Source organism: Austrofundulus limnaeus, unplaced genomic scaffold (genome assembly GCF_001266775.1).
Source record: "Austrofundulus limnaeus strain Quisiro unplaced genomic scaffold, Austrofundulus_limnaeus-1.0 Scaffold21, whole genome shotgun sequence".
Classification (NCBI taxonomy): Eukaryota; Metazoa; Chordata; class Actinopteri; order Cyprinodontiformes; family Rivulidae; genus Austrofundulus; species Austrofundulus limnaeus.
The window spans coordinates 1133483-1144570 of record NW_013952423.1 but is presented as its reverse complement, the minus strand read 5'-3'; the positions used below and the strand labels follow the sequence as shown (position 1 = coordinate 1144570).

The 11088-nt window shown below is 38.9% G+C and overlaps 1 protein-coding gene across 8 annotated transcripts in view; it reads right to left on the bottom strand.

The window, feature by feature from the left end:
• Nucleotides 1-11088, bottom strand: part of cadm1a (cell adhesion molecule 1a) — a 394751-nt gene that overhangs the window by 37267 nt on the left and 346396 nt on the right. The window lies entirely within an intron of this gene.

Sequence of the window (11088 nt, the reverse complement as noted above, 5' to 3'; positions counted from 1 at the left end):
GAAATAAAAGCCATGAAGATAAAGTCACTGTGAAACGACACTATCACCAGCTGATGTACGATCAGCCGCTCGCCATGTGTTGCGCTGTGTGCGAGCTAAAGGTCAGCCGCTGACTTTGTGATGAATTCGCTGAACGGAGGTGGGGGTAAAATACAGTTACRGCGTGGCGGCAAGACGACATTATCTCATCTCATAAGAACAAGAGATGATCAAAGATCTCATCGTGATTTCCTCTTTTATGTCTGCTCACAGGCGTTACATTGCTACATGATGTAACGACAAAAAGCAGAGAGCGCAGGGTTGTTGGACTTGTTAGACGTCTAATGAGTGCCGGTGTTGTGCCGTCATTATGCAGCAAGCACTCCTTCTGCTCTCTGTCTTCTCTGAGAGATGAAACAAAAAACAAAAAAATTAAAGTTTTTGATGGCTCTAATGGCACAAAAACAGAAGGTGGAAATTAAAACACACACACAAAAATAAATGAGCGACATTAAAAAGGGTTATTGAGCAGATAGATTTTGACCATTTTCCTCACAGCTTTTCCCTTTTCACTTCATTAGCCTGGTTAGACTCCCCACCCCGACGGTGACCAGTGGGAGGTATCAAAGTGACATTTTCCCCGTCGAATTGACCGGGCTGCATTGATATGAAGCTGCCGGCGGCGCTGCTTGGTTAGAGACCTCCCATGCTGCTCTGATTGCTTGGGAATGGGCTGAAAAACCTGTTGGGATTGTTAAAAGGTCCTGGGAAAAAAATAAGTAATTTGTGGCTGTTGATAAGGAGGAAAGCCAGTCCACACTTTAATGAAATAAGGTGAGGAGAGGAAATGTGTACGGGCAGAGGGAGGAGAGGAAAGTCAATGAAATGGAAAAATACAGGTAATGCAGGAATGTCAAAAATAAATATGGAAAGATATTTTTATTTTAAAATACGGAGTAATTCAAACCAAAGCATTGTTGTTCCAACTGAATGGTTTAAATATGAAAAGAAAGGATTTAAAAACATCATTTGTCTACTTTAAGTGTTAGCATTAATCTTATCCAACATGGCCGCCACAGCAAAGCAATTACAGCAAACAAAAAAATGTCTGAATTAATCAGCTGTTGTGCTAAAGTTTGATTCAGTCGCTGCTGAGATTGATCGCTAAGTGATGCTGTAAATAACTGATCTGTGTTTAAAMGTTTAGCAGTACCTGTTGGAGTCAATTCAGCTTGTCTGTTAGCAAAATATTTCCTAAAACACCGTACAAATTTCAACAAAACTCTCAAAGTACTGGCTGCGCATCTAAAACTGAAAAGCTTTTGAAATCAACTAAATTCTGCTACCTTTCATTTAATTTGATCTGTTTTTTTCTTTTTTGTATGTGAATTTGTTTTGTTTTTTGAATTAAATGAATAAACAAAAAAAAAAATCAAGATGGTTGTTACAGTTCAGCAAAATTAACCAACACAAAAACATTTTTTATTAAGTTAAAATTTGGTGTTTCAGTAGCATTTTCAAAACATATTCCAGCACTAACAGAGGGGTGTCAAATTCATTTTGACTGAGGGCCACATCTGTGCTATGGTCAAAGGTTCAGTTATAATTAACTTCAACATCTCATAGTAACTTCAACTAAACAGAAATTGTCATTTTCCTCATCTTGTTGCTAAGACTGAGCCCCGCTAACAAACAATAACTGAGCTCTATGTGGTATTTCCTGCATAGAAACAGTGTTTTAATACGTCCTCTTTTAAACACTGAAAAGTACTATGTGTACAACTGACTAAATGTGAAATAAATAATACAGAAATATTATTAAAAGTAAGAGTTTTACTCACTGTTAAGTTGTGCTAAGTCTTGAATTCTGAACTCTCCCACTTTCTGACAGAGAATTCCCATGCAYAATYAATATATGCATTATGGGAGATGTAGTTTGTAGTCAGGGATACTCAGCTAAATTGCTCAGGGGGCTACAGTTAAAGCCAACAGCTCAGGGGCAGGACAAATATTATCTTTCACCTTTTATATGTGTTTGTTTTGTTGCATAAAATCATAGATTTAAAGTTCAATGTTGATATCAAAACTATTTAAAAATTCGGCATAAAAACAAACAAAAAAACTGATGGAAGTCACCTGTGGGCCGCATTTGGCCTGCGGGCCTTGTATTTGACACATGGGCACTAACAGATTCTCCTCAAGATCAAACCAAAATGGCTACAAGTCTGTCGTTTCTTACCAACAACAACAGAAAAAAGATCTTAGATTATATTTCTGGTATGGAAGTCAGCAACAACATACATTCTGTCAAAAAAATGTTAATTCCTTTTGCAAACAGCATAAACAACATCAATAAATACAACATCATCTTATATATTTTTACATTAGGTTAAAGATGAATTCTCTGTTTTYGACCTAAAAGAAATCCATCTGACTGTGATTTCATCTTAAGATGCAAAGCTGCATTTGAAACTCATATCTAAAAATGAAGTCATTCTTCTTTTAGAAAAAAAAAACTTAGTTTGGAAGCCTAAGTACTGAATTGTGAATAATTTTCTCTTCACACACACAACGGTTAACAGAAAAAACTGTGATTCACACCAACATGCTGCAGATAATTACCCCAACTGTTTCTCTGCCACAAACTGAAAGTCATTTCGCCGTTCGTATGGAAATGAACTGTACGTTCTCCGTGACATCCATCACTCCTATCAAAGCCGYGGATTCCAGCATGAGTTCTTTTTTCATTCCTGCATGATGGCGTGTGAGAGATCACTTCGCTGTGCTACAAAGTGGATTTTTCAAACATGTGGTAAACCCACGCTGTGAGAAGACCTATTTTAAAATAAACCAACTGGTTTCATCCAAACTTAACCAAGAGTGAAACCCCTGACTCGGCGGGTGAGAGGAGAGGAGGCGAGGAGAGAAAAAGGGGGAAATCTAAAGTATTTCATTTTAGACAGTTGATCATGATGAGTTAACAAATCGCTGTTTGAAAAGGAGACAAGCTCAGATTTTCTGAAAATCTTTTGGTTTCCCTCCATCGTCTCCAGAGTCCATTTTTGTTTGGTTTATTTTGAGTAAAAAACGTTTTCCCCAAATTGGTTTGTTTTAGACAAAAAAAAAAAAAAATAAAACCATCCTCAAAATTTTKTTTAAAGCAGTTTGTCTTTTAAGCAAACTAAAATAAAAGTTAAACAAAATAAAATAAACATAAATAAATCCTGCTCTGTCCGAAATACTTGTTTTATGGTAAAGTAATTTCAATTAGATTCATAGCGATAGCATTTTTGACCTCATGTAAGCAAAGCAACAATGCACCAGAATAGATTTGTTGTTTTGGGTGGAGGTCCGAGGGGGTGGGGCTCGGTGTGCCCGATGGATAGCCCTTCATCGGAGCTGAATAAAAAAACAAACAAAAAAAATTGAATCTCCTACGTTGAATAGTGTTTGAGTTATAAGCATTTTTGTAACTCCAGGCAACTGCTTTTCAGATGGAGCCCCCTCCTCAAATATGGGGTCTATCGTAAAACTGTTGGCTGGAGCAGTGTAGGTCAGACACATCTACATTCCTGCCAAATTTCATGTTGATCGATGCAGCTGTTTTCGGGATATGGTTGACCAAAAATTACTGGAAAAAAAGAAAAAAAAMCAGTACAAAAACCATATGACCTCCGATTCACGTGCTGGTGTCATAAAAAGTTCTAACAACCCCTAGAGATGAGTCAGTTTTATTGATTTTATGCATTTTATTTTTTCAGAAATACTAAAATTTAATGGGTAATAATTGTGCRCAACGAAATAAAAATGTTTTTGTCCACATTCCAGATGGGAAATGATATTTAGTTATAAATAGTCACCTAACATTTTGTTTTTATTATGAAACCAGCTAAATTTTAAAATGATTATTTCACAACTTTTATTTCTTTTCAGCCGTTATCATCTCCCTTAAGGTTACAGATGTTGTTTATGATCTAAAAGTAGTTTTTCTTGAGGGCAGCGAATGTTCAGAGTTGACGCCGAATTCAAAGCCGATAGTTTCAGAGAATAATCCACCTGATGCATGTTAACAAAAGTAAATGCAGTAATTCAAATAAAGAGCCGAGAGGAATGTGCAGACTCACACAACTCTGCCTGAAGCTAATTTAAAATTGCAAAAATGCCTTCAGGAAACACGGATCAGTATTCAAAACTCCGCCAAAGTTCAGAATGTTTTTAATCCATCAGCGGCGCGTGGATCTTTAAAGGCAACCTTGACGACGTGGAAGGTTGTTCAGACCAATTTGTAGACAAAGGTGGGTAGAAACGATCCGGTGGGGGAAGTCGGTTGGCAGATGAAGCCTGAACTGATGAGTTTCACACATGCTTAAGAGCCAACAAACTCCAGCTCGGGGGCGGGCGCCGTCTAATTCGTTTTATCCCATCGTGGACTTTGAGGGTCCAGCAGATGTTCGGGATCATCGGTGTCAACATCTCGTTATAAAAAAAAATAAGCGAAGGTTACAAACATAATTTAAAGGAAGACKGGCGCCTACAGTCCCACTTACTTGTGGCTAGCTGGTGCGATGTATCAAAGAATGCTGGAGCTCATTGACTTTCAGATGTGACAGGCGGAATGGGTTTTTCCTCCCGCTGAGTCATCAGGCCTTGTTTACTGATGAGGCTTATGAATCAGTGTTTCTGCCCCGAATGAACGAAGCGGGACGGCGGGAAGCTCCGAGACGCCGCCCAACAGGAATCGTTCCCGCTGAAGACGAGGCACACGACGTGAGAATCAGATAAGAAGAAACGCCACGGATGTGTCTGTAATCACGCCAAACAATGTGAACCCAGACAAACACGCCTCGGCTCCCAGTGATTAATGAGACATGGAGGGGGGAAAACAATAAAGAATGCAAAAAGTTTACTTAAAGGGAGATTTCAGAGTTTTCCAAGTGGGGTTCTGTGGAAAGCTCATGAACAAAAACTTCAGTTTAGCGACATAAAGTTTAATTTCTAACAAATTAATGTATTATACAGATGGCTGCCTTCTGAAAACAGATGTTCATGCAAATGCTTTTTTGGAGACTTTTATCTCAATAGTTGTTTACTAGATTCAACTCTTAAATTTTTCATCCTTTTGACAAGTTTCCTAGCAGGAAACAGGTGGAATAGGATGAAAGGATGACACGTGCCTGATCTGCAATAATGAGGATGTTGCTCTGGTCTGTAAAGGTGAAGAAGGAGCTCCTGGTCTGTTTATATTCCATCCCTCATACAGTTTATAGGTGGATCATGACCTCTGGGTGGATTTTTACCTATTTGTTAATCTTTATAACACTTCTAACAATGAAATTTGGTAGAAATAATTAATTTATYGTGCTAGAAATAACCAATATTTTGAATGTTGTGCACTTTTGCATGGRGCAGGGATGATTTATTTGAACTTTATTTAGTCTCAGTTGGGAAAAAAAATTCTCCTCACATACATTTTCAAGACAAAGAAGACCCTTTAAACAAATTAAATCATATTTCTTCCAGCACAGGGCCACTTTCTTACATGTTTTACTTGTTTCTCTGCTCCAACACACCTGGTTTAAATAAATGCAGGATTACCAGGCTTCTGCAGAACTTGAAGAGGTCATTCAATCACTGAATTAGTTGTGTTGGAKCAGGGAAACGAGTAAAACGTAGGATAAAACAGCATTTGCATGAACCTGAAACTTTTCAGACTTATTTTTTTAAATGATGTGACTAAAATTAAACTTTTTTCCCCCTCCAAACTCTGGTCTAACAAAGAGTTATTTACAACAAAAACTTCACATCAAAAGATCTGAGCTATCCTTTAAATAGATTTCAGATAGAGAGATCTATTTTACTTAGGCAAAAACTAATAAATCATAAAGCTCCTCTTACTGCTGGTTAGTCGTCGAGGCTTCTGCATTTTTTAGGCCCATTTTCTAACATTTCTGTCACTTTGTCATCACTAAACGTGACATGACTGTTCAGGAGAAATTCTTTTGTCAGGGAACATTTTCAAACCCAACATTTTAATTCTTTAATGCTCTTGGTGTGACATTGGTGAATCCATTCAGATGCTACAGAGGAGCCATTACAGCACAATGCTGTGGCCTGCTGATGGATGTCGGCGCTTGTCTTCCTAATGTAGGTGCTGCACCTCTGATGGACACTGCCTGTGATCTTGAGTCAGGATTTTTTTTTATGTTTTTCCTTTTATGTTTTGCTGCTTCTCTTTTCTGAACTCGTACCTGTGACGAGACCACGGATTTGTTATTTTGAAATATATTTATGGCCCTTTTTTTTCAGAATTTCTTTAAAAGCTCCCTTTCATTAGCTGTCCTTGTTCCTTGAATAAAACAATGAATTGATAATTATGAATGCCAGTGTTATAAGAGGGTATTGAAGGCTTTCATTATTATTTTTTACCCACATAAAAGCTACAAAATACCTGAAAAGCAAAAGAAATAATATCAGTAAAATGACCTTGTGGTAAATATAATAACTTTATCATTGAGACAGAGCAATAGGTCATCCTCCTGCCTTAATACAAAACCCTTAGTTTTACTTGTTAACAAGTCTGAATGTAACTTTGATATTAATATGATGAGGCATCCATTTTCAGTGAAAACCCTAAACAGGCAAGAGGAATAAAAGCATGTATTTATGCAGACTTTATGTGATGGACTTGCAGCCTCTGGTTGAAGCGGAGATGTACTCCAGCATCCCCTGACCCTGAACAGGATAAAGGGAGGATATAATTGAGGGATTGACCTTGTTTTAAATAAAATAAAATTAAATTAAATAAAAAAATGAAAAACCTGCTTGGAAATTTTGGTTACTTTTTCAGCCAGAATATAAACGTCTCATTCTCCTGACGAGCCTGCAGGCTGTTCGGCTTTTGAAGGAAAACATTTATTTGCCAACTAACAAAGACAAAGAGCAGTGATAATTAACCTATAGGGGAGAAGGTGGGGGAGGGAGTACAAGATACGATTAGGGCCACTGGGAAAATAATTAAATCTGATTTATTTCTCAGAATTCTGACTTCAATCTCAGATTTCTGAGGAAAAAAAGTCAGAATTCTGAGATTAAATTCAAAACTCTGACTTGACACTGAAAATCCTGACATTTTTCTCAGAATTCTGAGAAGAGGAAGTATTTTGGAAGCGATCTGTTCAGTTCCAGGTGAACTGAGGCAAAACTATCATGTCGTCTAATAGAAAATAAAAAAGTAAGCAGAGAGGTGACCAAGAGAAAAAAGAAGCACTAAAGACTTTCTGCTGGTGTGCAACAACATCACGAGGAGGCGAAGGAGCAGCGAGGAGGAGAACTCAGTTATCGGTTCGGAGGCAGCTGGCTTCAAACCCTGCCCCCTCCTCGGCATGGTGGGGGTGGTGGTGGKGGGTCTTACCCTGAGAAGTGAGGGAGGCACTGAGAGTTGGAGTGCTGCAGACTGAACTCTCCTCACTGTTAACATTGTTAGTGTCAAGCAGACTGGTGGTGCTCTCCATCACTTAGGGTCACAACAGTCTGGAATCAAACGCATTAAAAGAGCTGCTGCCTCCGGCTGCATTTGTTTTGGCTGTCAGGCTGGGAGGAGTACAGGAGGAGGAGGATGTACACAGCAGACAAACGCACAGTTTAAATTTGCCAAAAACACACAAAAATACACTAAAATTGAGTCACTTCTACAGCGACTGAGCTGAAGGTTGGTGTGGTAGCAGCTGAAGTCTCATTATAATAAATGAAAATGAGCTTAACTTTAACATATATCATGACGGTGAGTGTGGCAGAGCAGCTGAAACAGGTAGACTGCTGGATCCCAAATATTCCAACATGAACATTTTAATATATAATATAGTCATTATGGCCTTCAGAATAAGTTCATTGGAGAGGTGGGGTTGTGCACTATAGACTCCAGTGACACAGCTAAGCTTTTGTCTTTAATGGCTTTTTATCCCTCTTTACATTACTTTTACATTTATACTTTAAGCAGTTTTAAACGTTAAATGCATTTTGTTCTGTACTTGGAGTCYCTAGGAGCAGAAAAGTTGGATTTAGTCTCTCATGGTGCTGCATAGATATCCTCATATTCTGTTTAGGTCAGATGTTTCCTTTAATTTTAAATCAGTTTTCCTTTACTTTCTATGATGTTTTCTGAATTATTACTGCAAATTATTCATGACAGAACTGCCAAGATCTGGACAGACCAACTACAATCTGGTGGTCATTACTCTCCTCTGGTTCTGGGTCAGACTCTGGCTCCAACATGTAAGGATGGATGAGCAAGTCTTCACTTGACATCTTTCAATTCATTTGTAAATTAAACATTTCTGCGCAGCTATATAGTCGTAAACCCYTCCATCAAACTGAAATGAACCGGTCTGAAAGCTGGAGGGGGCGGGSTTYTGAGAGCCTCGTTTGGATTTTAAGAGACAGCCTCGAAACGAGTCGCTCGAGACATGTCTCAGAAAAGGGGCGGGGCTTGTGAAATTACAATAAAGAGGAATTCAGACCAAAGCATTGCAGTTCCATTTTATATGGATCCAACAGAATGGTTTAAATGTGAAAAACAAGGATTTAAAGCTGATTTGTCTACTTTAAGTAATGAACATAAACACTTTTCCTCTGTTTGTATTTAAAGTTTGAACAAAATGGCCACACCTTTGTTCCTGAAGATAAGATTGTCTCATCACGTGTAAGSCTTCATGGAATGCTTGGTTTTAAAATTTAAGAGTGACTCTAAATATTTTTTATGCTTATCGATTGTGCTTTACTCATCAGCGAGACTACAACTACATTTCTGACTCCAGCTTTATTCACAAAGAAGTTTTTTCAAGTCTGCTTTATGTGAGTTGATGTGATCAGAGAGAAGTTGAGTGGCAGCTCTGATCCTACACTCCGTGCTACGAGCTGTAGATTAAAACRGGCATATTTACGCAAAAACGCCCGCAGGCTTCACTAAATGCCCCAGGGGTCTGTCCTTGGCCCATGGGCCGCTCTTTGGAGCCCCGATGTTTAACGTTGTGTATATGCCCTACTTACAGATTCTGCTTATGTAAATGGTTGACTGCAGGGGTGCTTTCATGGTGCTGATGGTGTAGGAGCAGCAGGTGGTATGTTTGTGTGCGTGTAAAAAAAATAATGCGAGACTCAGCTTCTGACAGCTCAGCCCCAACACCCTGTCTTCCCATTAGCAAGGCGAGTGTTTGGCCCGATTTGCTGCTGAATTACAGTAGACATTAGTGGTGTGGGACCCACGGACACATCAAAGTCATCAAAAGACGAGCCCTGAAAGGAGGGTGGTCTTCAGAGGTTTTAATGGTGGCTGTTTCTTTGTGGGTGTGAGGCTTTTAGTTGCTCACATGTTGCATTACAGTGTTTATCTTTGTGCTTCTCTCACCAGGTTGACGTGTGGGCGCGGCGGGGAGGGGGGGCTCAGAGCCCTTGCCGTGGGGTCGTGTTGACAAGGAGAGATGTTCAAAACGCAACTAGCATTACAGAATTCAAACACCGTACAAAATAAGAAACACTGARGCTTTCTGCTGAAATTGTTTTCTTATTAATGTGCTGTAAACTGTAATCTGCACACATAAGCGTTCATCCTACTCATGAGCAATTTAGACACAAGTTTTTGTAAATTGCAAGCGATAGCTGCTATTTTTGCACACTCCAAAATGTGCCTTTGTGTGCAGCATACAATGCATTTCTTCTAATGCACCTTCTAAATAAGTTTTTTAAACACCTGACAGAACAAGTCTTATGAAGAGTTTTTCTTTACTATGAATGTTTAAATCATTTAGATTTAACTGTAAACAGGAAAATAAAATCCATAAGCATCATCCCACAGAGGCAGAAAGAGAGAAAATAAAAACAGGACAATAAATCCCTCTTATGGCTCACGTGCTGGGTTAGCAGCTTTTAAAGGAATTAACGAGAGTCGTTTTGGATTCTAGTGCTGCGATATGTTATGTTGCAGCACAGCCAAACTAATGGTGGGCTAAGAGGACTCACTGTTCCACGGTTAAATAAAGATGACTAAAAATGATGCCTCGTGGCGTCTGCTCCCAGCGCCGCAGTAATGAGCTCTGAGGAGGATATTGTCCTGGGTGACTCTTCACCAAACTGTTCACCAAACTTTAACGTCCACCACTTTGTGGCAGGAGACGGTGTTGGGTAAAAAAAGAGAAACTCAGATACTTTCAGCAAGCTGTTGGTTTTCTAGGTGTTATCTGTATTTTGTGGACCAGTTTGACTTTAATTAAACCGATTCACCCGCAGACCTAAATGAAGCTCTGTGAAAGAGAAATACATGAAAGAATTGTATAAATTCACATATAATATACGTATATAAGCAGAATGTCACATTGTAATTTTGTAAACTAAAATTCCCTAAATTAACATATGATATTGTTTGGGCAGGTGAATCTTTCACCACAATGGCTGATCAGCTGCTTCTGTCTCACTGCGCCTGCTGGCAAACAGCATTCAGGAAGGAATCTTCAAAATGTCTCCAAATGTTTTGTGAAGGTTCTGAATTTCATCTGAGTCACACTGGTGCACATTTTTGTTGCTTGAGTTTTGAACATGATCAAAAATCTTTGTGCTASAAATAGAATCGTCTCAAGCTTTGCTTCTGGAGGTGCCTCCAATCTGAGTTGTGTTCTGACACCTGCAGGGGAGCGCTCCCCTGACAGAAAGCATCTGAGGTCAATGTCCTGGTCTAAAAAACCACAGAGGATTAATAAGAATCATTAAAAAACTGGTACAAATCTGTCTATTTCCACTTTTAAACATATGTCAAGCAGTTGTTGCCAAGGCGGGTATGATGTAGACCAGTGGTTTGCAACACTGGTCCTCGAGGACAACAACTGGACTTTTCTTCTGAAGCTGAAGACGTTTCTTGTCCAGGAAGCTTTCTCAATTCAAAATATCTGGAGTAATAAATCCAGACATTTTCAACTCCAGTTATTTTATTTTTAACATTTATTTTGGATTGATCATGACCTGGATGACTGAGAATCTTCACCAGCAAACTATCCTGCATGTTTCAAATTTTTTTCTGCAGGACAGGGTTCCTCAAGATCCAGGGCTTGGAACCAATGATAT